General features: G+C 45.9%; 1 protein-coding gene across 1 annotated transcript in view; it reads right to left on the reverse strand.

The window, feature by feature from the left end:
- FSD2 (fibronectin type III and SPRY domain containing 2) overlaps positions 1 to 7,564 on the reverse strand; it is a 51,074-nt gene extending 43,510 nt beyond the window's left edge. The window contains exon 1 of the mRNA XM_019010845.4: positions 7,052 to 7,564. The gene's annotated coding sequence lies outside the window, so the exon portion shown is untranslated. The remainder of the gene's footprint in view (positions 1 to 7,051) is intronic.
- Positions 7,565 to 10,645: the final 3,081 nt, after the last annotated feature.

The raw sequence follows: 10,645 nt of genomic DNA on the forward strand, positions 1-10,645 counted from the left end.
GTTGCCCAGGTTGGAGTGCAGTGGTGAAATCTCAGCTCACTGCAGCCTTGACCTTCTGGGCTCAAACAATCCTCCCACCTCAGCCTCCCGAGCAGATGGGATCACAGGCATGGACCACCACGCCTGGCTAATTTTTGTAATTTTTGTAGAGACACGGTCTCACTATGTTGCCCAGGCTGGTCTCAAACTCCTGCTTAAGCAATCCTCTCTCCTTGGTCTCCCAAAATGTTGGGATTACAGGTGTGAGCCAATGCGCCTGGCCTATCTCCGCTTTTGATTGCCCTTTTAATATAACATTTTCTCATGGCCTAATTTGGAAATTCATGGACCCTGTCTGGTGCTCTCCTGACTGCTCCATGCCATTCAATCCTATTGACCCTTCTGTGTCCCCCGGCTCAGCTGGGATTTCCCCTAGGCCACTGACTGCTGAAGTCTCTGCCAAGTTCCTCCCCTTGGCTGCTCTTTATATGCAGGCATCCCCTCAACCTCCATTCTAGGCCCTCTTCCCACTCTCCACTTGCTCTAGGTGATCTCATCCAGTCTCACAGCTTCTACGTCCCCGTCTTTTCTGAGGGCTCCAAATCCATGTCTCTGGCTCTAACCTGTGCCCCATGCAGAGGCAGAGGCTCAGAGGTGCAGCTGCTGTCTTGAGCAGCCCCCTCCAGCAGCCCCCTCAAACTCAGCACCGCCAGATGGAGCTCGTTGCCTCTCTCTTTCCCCAACTCACCATGTGGTGTGACGTCACCTCCACGGCAGCCCCTGCATGCTGCCTGTTAGTGGGGTGTCCTCCCACCAGCCCTGCCAGAACTACTCCTCTCAACAAGGTTTCTCAAACTTTCCTGCACACACGTCGCCTTGGGGATCTGGTTAAACGTAGAGTCAGAAAGTCTAGAGTGAGGTCTGGAAAACTGCATTTCTAAATCTCTAAATGGTGCCTATTCTGCTGGTCTACCTTGTAAGGTAGAAGATGCCTGGATGCCCAGCTGGCCCGTGAGAGGTTGGGACAGTCTTCCAGAAAACCCACCTTCTTCAGCCTCTCTACACTCTGGCCGTGAATGTCTGTGATGTCCTGAACTGACTGCCTGCCCTTCCCTCTGCCCTCCCTGGACATTCCTGCTGTAAGCCTCCAGTTTCATCCCTCTTCCTCAGCCTTTATTTGTGGAGGCCAAGTTACCCATGGCCTCAGGAAGAAAAACTCTGCCCTGCGTCCTCAGAGAAGAACTCTGCCTCTGGTCAGAGATGACACCTTGCCCTTATGGCCTGGACCTCCCCCTTCCTTCCTGGGGACAACCAGCCAGGCTCTGCTCACTGCCTGCCCCAGTGCCCTCCAAGTTTTGTCCTGCAAGCACAGGAAAAGGCTAGGAGTAATGATGAGGAGAGCAGAGGTGCCAACACAGTTCTACATCAGGCCCATTTAGGAAGGATTTGAGACAGGCAGGCTAGCTAGGTTCCTATGTTAAGATGGTCTGGAGGAAAATGATAAAAGCCCCTCAGTCGGCCCCACACAGTGGCTCACACCTGTAATCTCAGCACTTTAGGAGGCTGAGGTGGGCGGATCACCTGAGGTCAGGAGTTCAAGACCAGCCTGGCCAACATGGTGAAACCCCATCTCTACTAAAAATACAAAAATTAGCTGGGCGTGGTGGTGGGTGCCTGTAATCCCAGCTGCTCGGGAGGCTGAGGCATGAGAATCGCTTGAACCTGGAAGGCGAACGTTGCAGCGAGCCAAGATCATGCCACTGCACTCCAGCCTGGGGGATAGAGCGAGACTCTGTCTCAAAAAAAAAAAAAAAAAAAAAAAAAAAAAAAAGCCCCTCAGTCAGGCTCTTGCTTATCTAACTCCCAGCCAATCAGTAACAGAAGACCCAAGAAGCTATAACCGCTATAACCATAAGCTCCTATTTCGGGGGTCTAGGGACTTCCTTGGAGACCCAAATGTGCAGTTAGATCTAAACTCCAACCTATAGTTACCCCTTCTTCATTTTAATGCTAAAAATCACCCCTGGGGTGGTGATTTAAAATGCTAATGCTACATATAATGTATGAGGAAGCATGTTGAGCCACTGTGCAAGCACTAGAAAAACTTTCCTACACCTGCCCCAATGTAACCCTTCCCCATAGAAAGCCTTTATAAAACTAACCCACACACTACTGCCCTCAAGGGGCAGCCCATTCTTTTCTTCTTCAGTGCCAGCTTCCTTGTGCACAAGCTAAAATAAACTTTCTCTATGCTGCTGTGTCTGGTGATCTCTCTTGATTCCTATCCTGGGAGATTACAAGAACCCAGGATGCTGGAAACATTTTGATCCAAGAATAGGAGGTTCTGGATCACAGTGATGGAACCATGTCTTGCTCTTAACCCAGAGGGGCCCTTAGTCATTTCATCTGGGGCTCCATACCAACTATCACTCCCCCAGTTAATCGTGGCTACACCCTGCCTTCGAAATCCCTCACATTTCCCTCCATGGGCTCACCCTGGCTCTTTCTGACAGCAAGACAAAAACACAAGAACCAACCAGCCTTCTCTGATGGTAGACGGGTTGGGGAGGTGGGATGTGGAAGTGTGACTACCTGGACTCAGCCCTGGTGAGCCCCTGGGGACCTTCTCTCTTCTCCTCTTCACTCTGAAGTGTCCACGGGATGCTGTTTTTCTAGGTACTCTATCAGCACCACACAGAGAGGTCGACTTCCAGCAGTCATTAGGTGATAAAGATGCTGCTATCCTAACCCAATGCCATGTATGTTATTGGTTTCAGAGATCTGGATCCTCATAAGGAAACCTTACTCCTGAGACTCTAAGACTTGGGAACATCACTCTTGGAGTTCTCCCACTCTCCAATGCTCCAAAACTCTTCACATGGAAGATAGTGGTAAATATCACTTCAGTAACACCTGCTGAGGCTGAGATACCATGACCATGCAGGATTAAAGCACACAAGTCACCAGCTCCACCATGTCTTGGTCCATGCCACCTGGGACGACAAACAGGATCAGGTCCACCCCTAGATGGAGAGAAGGATGAGTGGAGGTAGGTTTCCAGAGGCAGCATCGCAAAGCCAGTGGTTTCCAGGCACCAGGGCCAGTGTTTTGCCTCCACAGCATCTATGATTTATGAAGACTCCAGAATTGAGTTTTCTTTATGGGGAGGTTACTACTAAGAAACCTGTCCACCATTAGGCTCTGGCTGGGGCAGTCCTGGCTCATCCTCACTAATGCAGCCTGTACACAGGGCTGGAGAAGTGTGGCTTCAAGTGAACTAGGGCACAACTTCTTCTCACACTGAATCTGCATCCCAGCAAAACCAGTGCTGAGCTGGACCAGCAAGTCTCCCCCTCCATACATACCAGACCCAAGGGATTGCTAGCTCCTCCTGGGTATCATGCACATTGCCTGCACTTTAGCCCATGTTTCCCTCCGATGGTTCCCAAGGTCAAAGTTCCCTTCCAGCTATGGAAACACCACTTTGCCTCCTCTCTCATCCTGAATCCCTTGTTGTAGTGGATGATTATCAACAAAGTAATCAGAGCCTTCTGCCCTAAGAGGCCCTGAATCCTGCCTTCACACTCCTGTATGTCAGATTGCCCAGCTAATCAGAATTACCCACATTGCATAGAAATAATGTCTTATCATTAACAGCTGGGTTGAGCTCTTACTTGGCATCATGGGGGAGGAAGAGTAGGAGAATGAAGCTGAGCACAAGTACCTCTGGCAATAGAACCTGAGAGGATGGGAGGGTCATGCTTCTTCTCTATGGGCATCTTATCAGCCAGCAACAGCAGCAGCAGGTCTCCCCAGCTTAGGAGCAGTTCCTCATTTCTACTCCACTGGGTCTCCTGGTTGCTGCCTCTGCTCCTGGGGCATTATAGATTCCACCTGGTCATGGCAGAGTTAGTGTGTTATGGGGCAACATGGAATGACCTGGAAAGTCTGCACCCATGCAGAGGTCATCTGGTGAAGCCCTAGGTCCTTCTGTGACCCTGGCTAACCTTACCACATGCATGGTCTGTGGTGTGGGGCATCATTCATTGCCCCAGCTCTGAATGTTCATGGGGTTGGTGAGGTGTGAATTCAAGAGAACAGGATCGGGCTAGGCGCTGGGGGTACAATGGATGAGACACAGTTGCTGGTGTCAAGGAGGCTCCAGACAAGTGACTAAGGGATTATTACCCCATCTGGGGCTATGCACAACTTCTCAGAGATGCTGCTTTCCCTCTTTCCTGGGACCCCAGAGTACTTCTCCTTCCTAAAGCACAGAGTCTGTGCCAAAATCCCACTATTTCCCTCTGTGGCTCGAAATCTTTCTTGAAACCCTCCTGTCTCTACAGTCCGCTGACTGCACGCACCATGGTCCTTCCTCAGGGGTGTCCCTGCCCAGGATAGCAGCATAGCTTACACAGCATACGTTGCTTTGTTCAGGCAGAAGTGGTACATCTGCACATCGTGCATTCTGAGGGCTCCATTACTGGCAAGTCCCAACTCTCCTGGGCACCAGGGACCCCCCACCCCATGCCATAGCTCTATACTTCCCAAGCAGCCCCACCTTCCCTAGCGGTCACCCTCTGTTCCTTCTGGCCGCGCTCAGGGTCTTCCATGTGAGACTCACCCTAGGCCCTGGCTCAGACTGTCCTGCCTGCTGAGAGCTCCCACTCTTCCCTATCTCACCACTGCTTCTTAAACCCCCTACTCATCCAACATGGCCCTCCATGAAGTCCACTGCATTGCTACTATCCATGAATGAGAGCATGACATCTACCCCCTCCAGCACCAAACCAGAGACCAGAAGCTCATCCTTGACACCCCCAATCTAATTAATAACCAATTCATGCTGATTCTGACTCTACCTCTTGAATCTCTAAGTAATATCCCTATTCCTGTCCCCTCTCCCTGCTCCCCAAGATCACTGCCCTCTGTATTCAGACAGTCCTGTGTTTGCATTGTTTCTGCCACATCCTGGAAGTATGACTTCAGGAAAATCATCTCTCTAGGCCTAACTTTAATGGACCATAAAACAGCTCTATTAACAGTGTCTACCTCATAAGGTTGGCATTTAGATGAAATAACATAATGTACTTTATGCATAGTACATAGCTTAAAGTAAGTCCTCAGTAAGTGTTAGCTGCTGTTATTGTTGTTGTTCTTACTATCATTATCATGATTCCTACCTTAGTATCTCCCACCTGGGCTAGAAGCCTTCTACCTAGTCACTCATGGAGAGTGACCACAGCAGTGTGGAATCATCCATGGCTACTGTGGGCATATTTGTCCCTTGAAAACAGCCGATGATGAAAGAAGGCACCAAGCATAACAGCCTCATAACCACGCACAGACATCAGCTATGAGATCATTCCTCTCCCGGGGGGCCCAGGCAGAGATATGGTATTCTAGGGATGGAGGTCCCTTGGAGAGCATCTAATTCAATTTCCTGATTTTATTCAGCAGGTCATGGATGTTTAAAAAAAATTCCTGATTTTAGGATGGCAAAACTGAGATCTTGTGAGGATAAAGGGCTTGCTTATAGCCAATTTTCTTTTACAAAAACTTATCTGGGCTACTCTGTATTTAGCCCTGTGCTTGAATCCAAGCTTTTCACCTGACACACAACCAGTCAGGTGAAGAGCTTGGATTCAAACCCAGGTTTCCATTAAATCACACCATCTACAGACAGAGGAGCAGTTCACTAAAATAACGCTTACATTCCCATGTGCTACCCAAAGGGAAATAGCCAGGATTCTGTATGACCAATAAATCATCATAAGAAATTATTTCAACCAGAAGCTGGAATGTGAAACACCAAGTTGAACTGTCAGAAGACTGGAAAACACTTAGTGCAAATACAGATAAGAACACATGCTTTCAAGCTGGCACTTGCCCTTTGAACACACAACACAAAGTGGTCTCAACACAAACTGTCTCAGTGTCAAAGTAGGAATTTTGCAACACACCCTACAGTTAACAGTCACTTTTCCCCTCAACACCTAGACTCTTCCTTAACAAAATCAGGATTTGGGGAGAAAGGAAAGTTGACAATAAACTGTCATTTTATAAATGGTGAAACTAAAGCTTAGAGAAGTAAAGCAATTAGTCATAGTCCATTATGAATGTCTTTGCTGGATACCCTTTCCTCTATGCCAAGGGAAGCAGTTAAAAAAAAATAAAAAAGATGTTTGCCTAAGGCTTATATGGGAGGTGTATCCCTGTGCATTACTTAGAAAAGTCCCCCAATAATTTTTTTTTTTTTTTTTTTTTTTTTAGAGACAGGGTCTTGCTATGTTGCCCAGACTGGTCTTGAACTCCTGGGCTCATGCAATCTGCCACCTCACTTGGCTTGTTTATTAACCTTTTATGGGTCATGGGTATATCTACTGAATCTACTGAAACCTGTGAATTCTCTTCCCAGAAGTGATTCCATAAGGGCAGGAACATAACTTTGCATATAATTTTAGCTCATCCATGCAGCCCTTGGCAATTCCTGAGCCACAGCAGTGAAAGAAAACTTGCCTTAAAGTGTTACAGTGATATGAAATTCAAATCAGCTTTGCAGACACTGCCCGAACCTGAAAACTTTCTATAGGAGGAGGCTGTATGCATAACAAGTGAAAAATAATTACGATGCGGTTTTTTAGTATTTGAATCAATGCATGAAGTTATTATTTTTCAGCATGTACACACAGATTAAATAAAATGTATTTACAACACAATAGTATAGCCAGATGATATTCAACATCTATATTTCCAAACTGTTCTAGCAAATGGTTCTAACTAATGGGTCCCAGCACTACAGATATCCTAAAGACACATTACAAGAATCACCAGCCCCTGTCTGCCTTCATCAGAGCCTCTCACATCCTGTCCCAACATCATGTTCAGTTAATGCGAATTATTGCTTTAAGAAGGCACAGAAAACATTTACACTGTTTATTGTAATTTAAACATCTGCAATTTACCATGATATCTCTTCCCACCTACAGGAAAGATATTGCATTAATATTGCAGCATTGAGTTTCTAATAATATAATTTGCATTGGAAGAATATGACCACCCCAAAACTTGCCTGCTAAGCGTCCATAAATGCTTCCTTTAACTCAGAGGACCTGGAGTTCTGCTAGAAAATTGAATCTGTGTTCAGCAGGCTTTCCTTCCTAGTGACCTCTGCATGCCCCACAGGCTACCCCTGCCTATTTTACACCAGAGTTCTGCAAGTGGGGCACCAAAGCTGGATGGTAACATGAGCTGGCTGCAGCCACAAATAGCAACAGGCCTGCCATGAGTGAAGGTCCAAATATAGACCTGCTATGGCTGAGTTGCCACTTCTTACTACTCAAGTGTCACCAGGAGAGATCACATGCCGTGCTCTGAGTTACTTTCTGTGCTGTGAGGGGTTTTAGACTTGTGGCTCTACCATGGGTCTCAGATGGCTGGTCATGTGGAGAGGGCTGGGGACTGTCACGGCAAGACCAGGAAGGAGATTCCTTTTTTTTTTTACGTGAATGAGTTTCTAAAATTATATGCAAAATTATGTCTGTGTCCTTATAGAATCACTTCCGGGAAGAGAACTCACAGGTTTCAATAGATTCTCAGAGGTGCTCATGAACCATACAAGGTTAAAAAACATTTTGGGGGCACTTTTCTAATCAAAGCACAGGACACACTTCCCATATAAGCCTTAAGCAAACATTATTATTTTTTTTTTACTTGCCATGGTATGGCATAGAAATGGGACTATCCAGCCAGTACATTCCTTATGGACTATGATTGACTATTTCTCTAAGCTTTAGTTTAATAATTTATAAAATGACAATTTAGTGTTAATGTTCTTTTCTTCCAAAATTCTGACTCTGTTAAGAAATTGAAAGAGTCTAGGTGTTGAGGAAAAAAGTGAGTGTTAACTGTGGGTGTGTTGCAAAATTCCTACTTTGATGCTGAGCCCACAGACCAGTATAACAGTATAATCTCTCTCTCCTCTCTCTCTCACACGCACGCGCGCGCGCACACACACACACACAGACACACACACACACACACAGTGTAATAGTCAGAGTTGTCCAGAGAAACAGAACCAATAGAATGTATACATATATGGAAACAGATTTATCATAAGGAATTGACTCATGTAATTATGAAGACCAAAAAGTCCCAAGATCTGCAGTTAGTAAGCGGAAGATCCAGGAGAGCCAATGGTGTGGTTCTAGTCCAAAGGCCAGCAGGCTCAAGACCCTGGAGAGCCAATGTTTCCATTTGAGTTGGAAGGCAGGAAAAAAACCCATATTCCCACTTGAAGGCAGTTAGGCAGGAAGAATTCCCTCTTATTCAAGCTTTTGTTCTATTCAGACCTTCAATCGATTGGATGAGGCCCACTCACATGAGGGAGGGCAACCAGTTTTACTCAGTCTACTAACTCAAAGGTTAATCTCATCCAGAAACACCATCACACACACACACCCAGAATAATGTCTGACTAAACACCTGGTGACCCAATCAAGTTGACACATTAAAATTAACCATCATACATATATATACATATGCTATAGACAGTTTATATTCCCCTAAAATTCCCATGTTGAAACCAGATCCCCAATGTGATGGTATTTGGAAATGTGGCCTTTGGGAGGTGATTAGGTCATGAAGGCAAGCCCTCATGAATAAAATTAGTGCCATTACACTGGGGGTCCCAGAGAGCTCTTCCATGTGAAGATAGATGCAGTAAGAATACAGGTATCTACGAACCAAGAAGCAGCCCTTCCTTACCAGACACTGAATCTGCTGGTGCTTTAATCTTGGACTTTCCAGCCTCCAGAACCATGAGAAATAAATGTTTGTTGTTTATAAGCCACCCACTCAATGGTATTCTGTTATAGCAGCCTGAATGGACTAAGACATATATTAATATATAGAGAGAAGATAATTTTATTTTTTCTTTTCTTTTCTTTTTTTTTTTTTTTTGAGGCAGAGTCTCACTGATTCGCCCAGGCTGGAATGCTGTGGTGCAATCTTGGCTCACTGTAACCTCTGCCTCCTGGATTCAAGCAGTTCTGATGCCTCAGCCTCCTGAGTAGTTGGGATTATAGGGCATGCACCACCACGCCCGGCTAACTTTTCTTTTTCTTTTTTTTTTTTTTGTATTTTTAGTAGAGACGGGGTTTGGCCATTTTGGCCATGCTGGTCTCGAACTCCTGACTTCAACTGATCCGCCCACCTCGGCCTCCAAAAGTGCTGGGATTACAGGTGTTAGTCACTGCACCCAGCCACCCACGACAATTTTATAATTAGAAAGATTGACAGTTTCCTCTTGAAAAACCAAATAGATAAGAAAACTAATAGAAACAACACAGTATAAAGCAGATAGTAAAAAGATATAATGTGAGGAATATACAAGAAAGGTATTTAAAACAGACTGTTAAAAATCATAAGTAACTCATATTAGTTAAAATAGTATATTAAAATAGGGGAAAATCAATCACTTCAGCTAAAAGTTTATCTCTCCAAGAAGACTGAGTGACTGAGTCCCAGGGCCCAATCCCCAACCCTCACACCGGCAGCAGGCATAAAAAGGGAGGGACCTTCAGACAAAGGCACCTTTCCATCTTCAAGTTGCATTCCACAGAGGTTCCTAGATTTCTTGAGGTCATTTTCAAGGCAGAGAGATGCCCTAACTAGAGCTTTAGCTTCGCCCTGATTTTTTCGTTTGCTTATTATTTACCCTTGGGGATAACAGCAAGTACAAAATCTGATTCCAAATTTTCCCAGCTCAAAACCTTCACAAACACTTTCACTTGTTCCCGAATCAACACCTCACAGGCCTTGCTTTGGCAAACGGCTCCTGATCCCAGCTTCCTGGCATCTCCCTCCTTTCCTCCTCCCATTCCCACCATCTGTCTCAGTGCACTCCCAGGATGGGAGCTGACATGGACTGTATTTCTCAGTCTACACTGCACATTTCCTAGGCAGAGACTAGGGCCGTCTTGGTGCTTGTTGCATGAACAGATCTAGCTCCACCCTGACACGTAAACTGGATTTCCTGATATCTCCTTAAACAGGCCTTCCGTAGCCAGGTGGGCATGTCGAGCCCGAGTGTCGGTGTATCTTAAGTTTGTCTGGCCTCCGTTTCCTTAACTCTAAAGTGAAGAGTTAGAACACAGATTGTATTTAAACACCCTGGTTGGGAGCTGCAGTGCCCTGAATTCCCCCTCTTACTCCACCCCCTCAATACTGACACACGGCCGACACTCAATAAAAGTTTGTTGAATTGACAAAAATAAATTTGTGGCTTCTTGCCCAGTACTTGGCACTTAGAGGCCCTCAATAAATGACTATCGAGTTTATGTTTCATCTCCCCAGCGCATTTGTGACATTGTTAAGGGCGGGAACCATGTACTCAATAGGGCCCTGATGATAGAAAAGAAAATCAGCTTGGTCCCTGTTCTCAAGTTCATAGTTTAGTGTGGGAGACTAATACAATAACTCGCCGATTCAACAGATATTTTTCCAACGTCCGTATGTATTGGGTGGAAAAGGTGAGGCAAGAGTTGTATTTCCCAGACTCCTGAACAGGTTGCGAGATGATTGACTCCTGAGGGAGACCTTCTCACCTTTTCATTGGTTGTCGCTGGCCCTCTCGTCTATCACCCAACCAACCCCGAATGCCTCT

The sequence above is a fragment of the Gorilla gorilla genome, chromosome 16 (assembly GCF_029281585.2).
Source record: "Gorilla gorilla gorilla isolate KB3781 chromosome 16, NHGRI_mGorGor1-v2.1_pri, whole genome shotgun sequence".
NCBI lineage: Eukaryota > Metazoa > Chordata > Mammalia > Primates > Hominidae > Gorilla > Gorilla gorilla.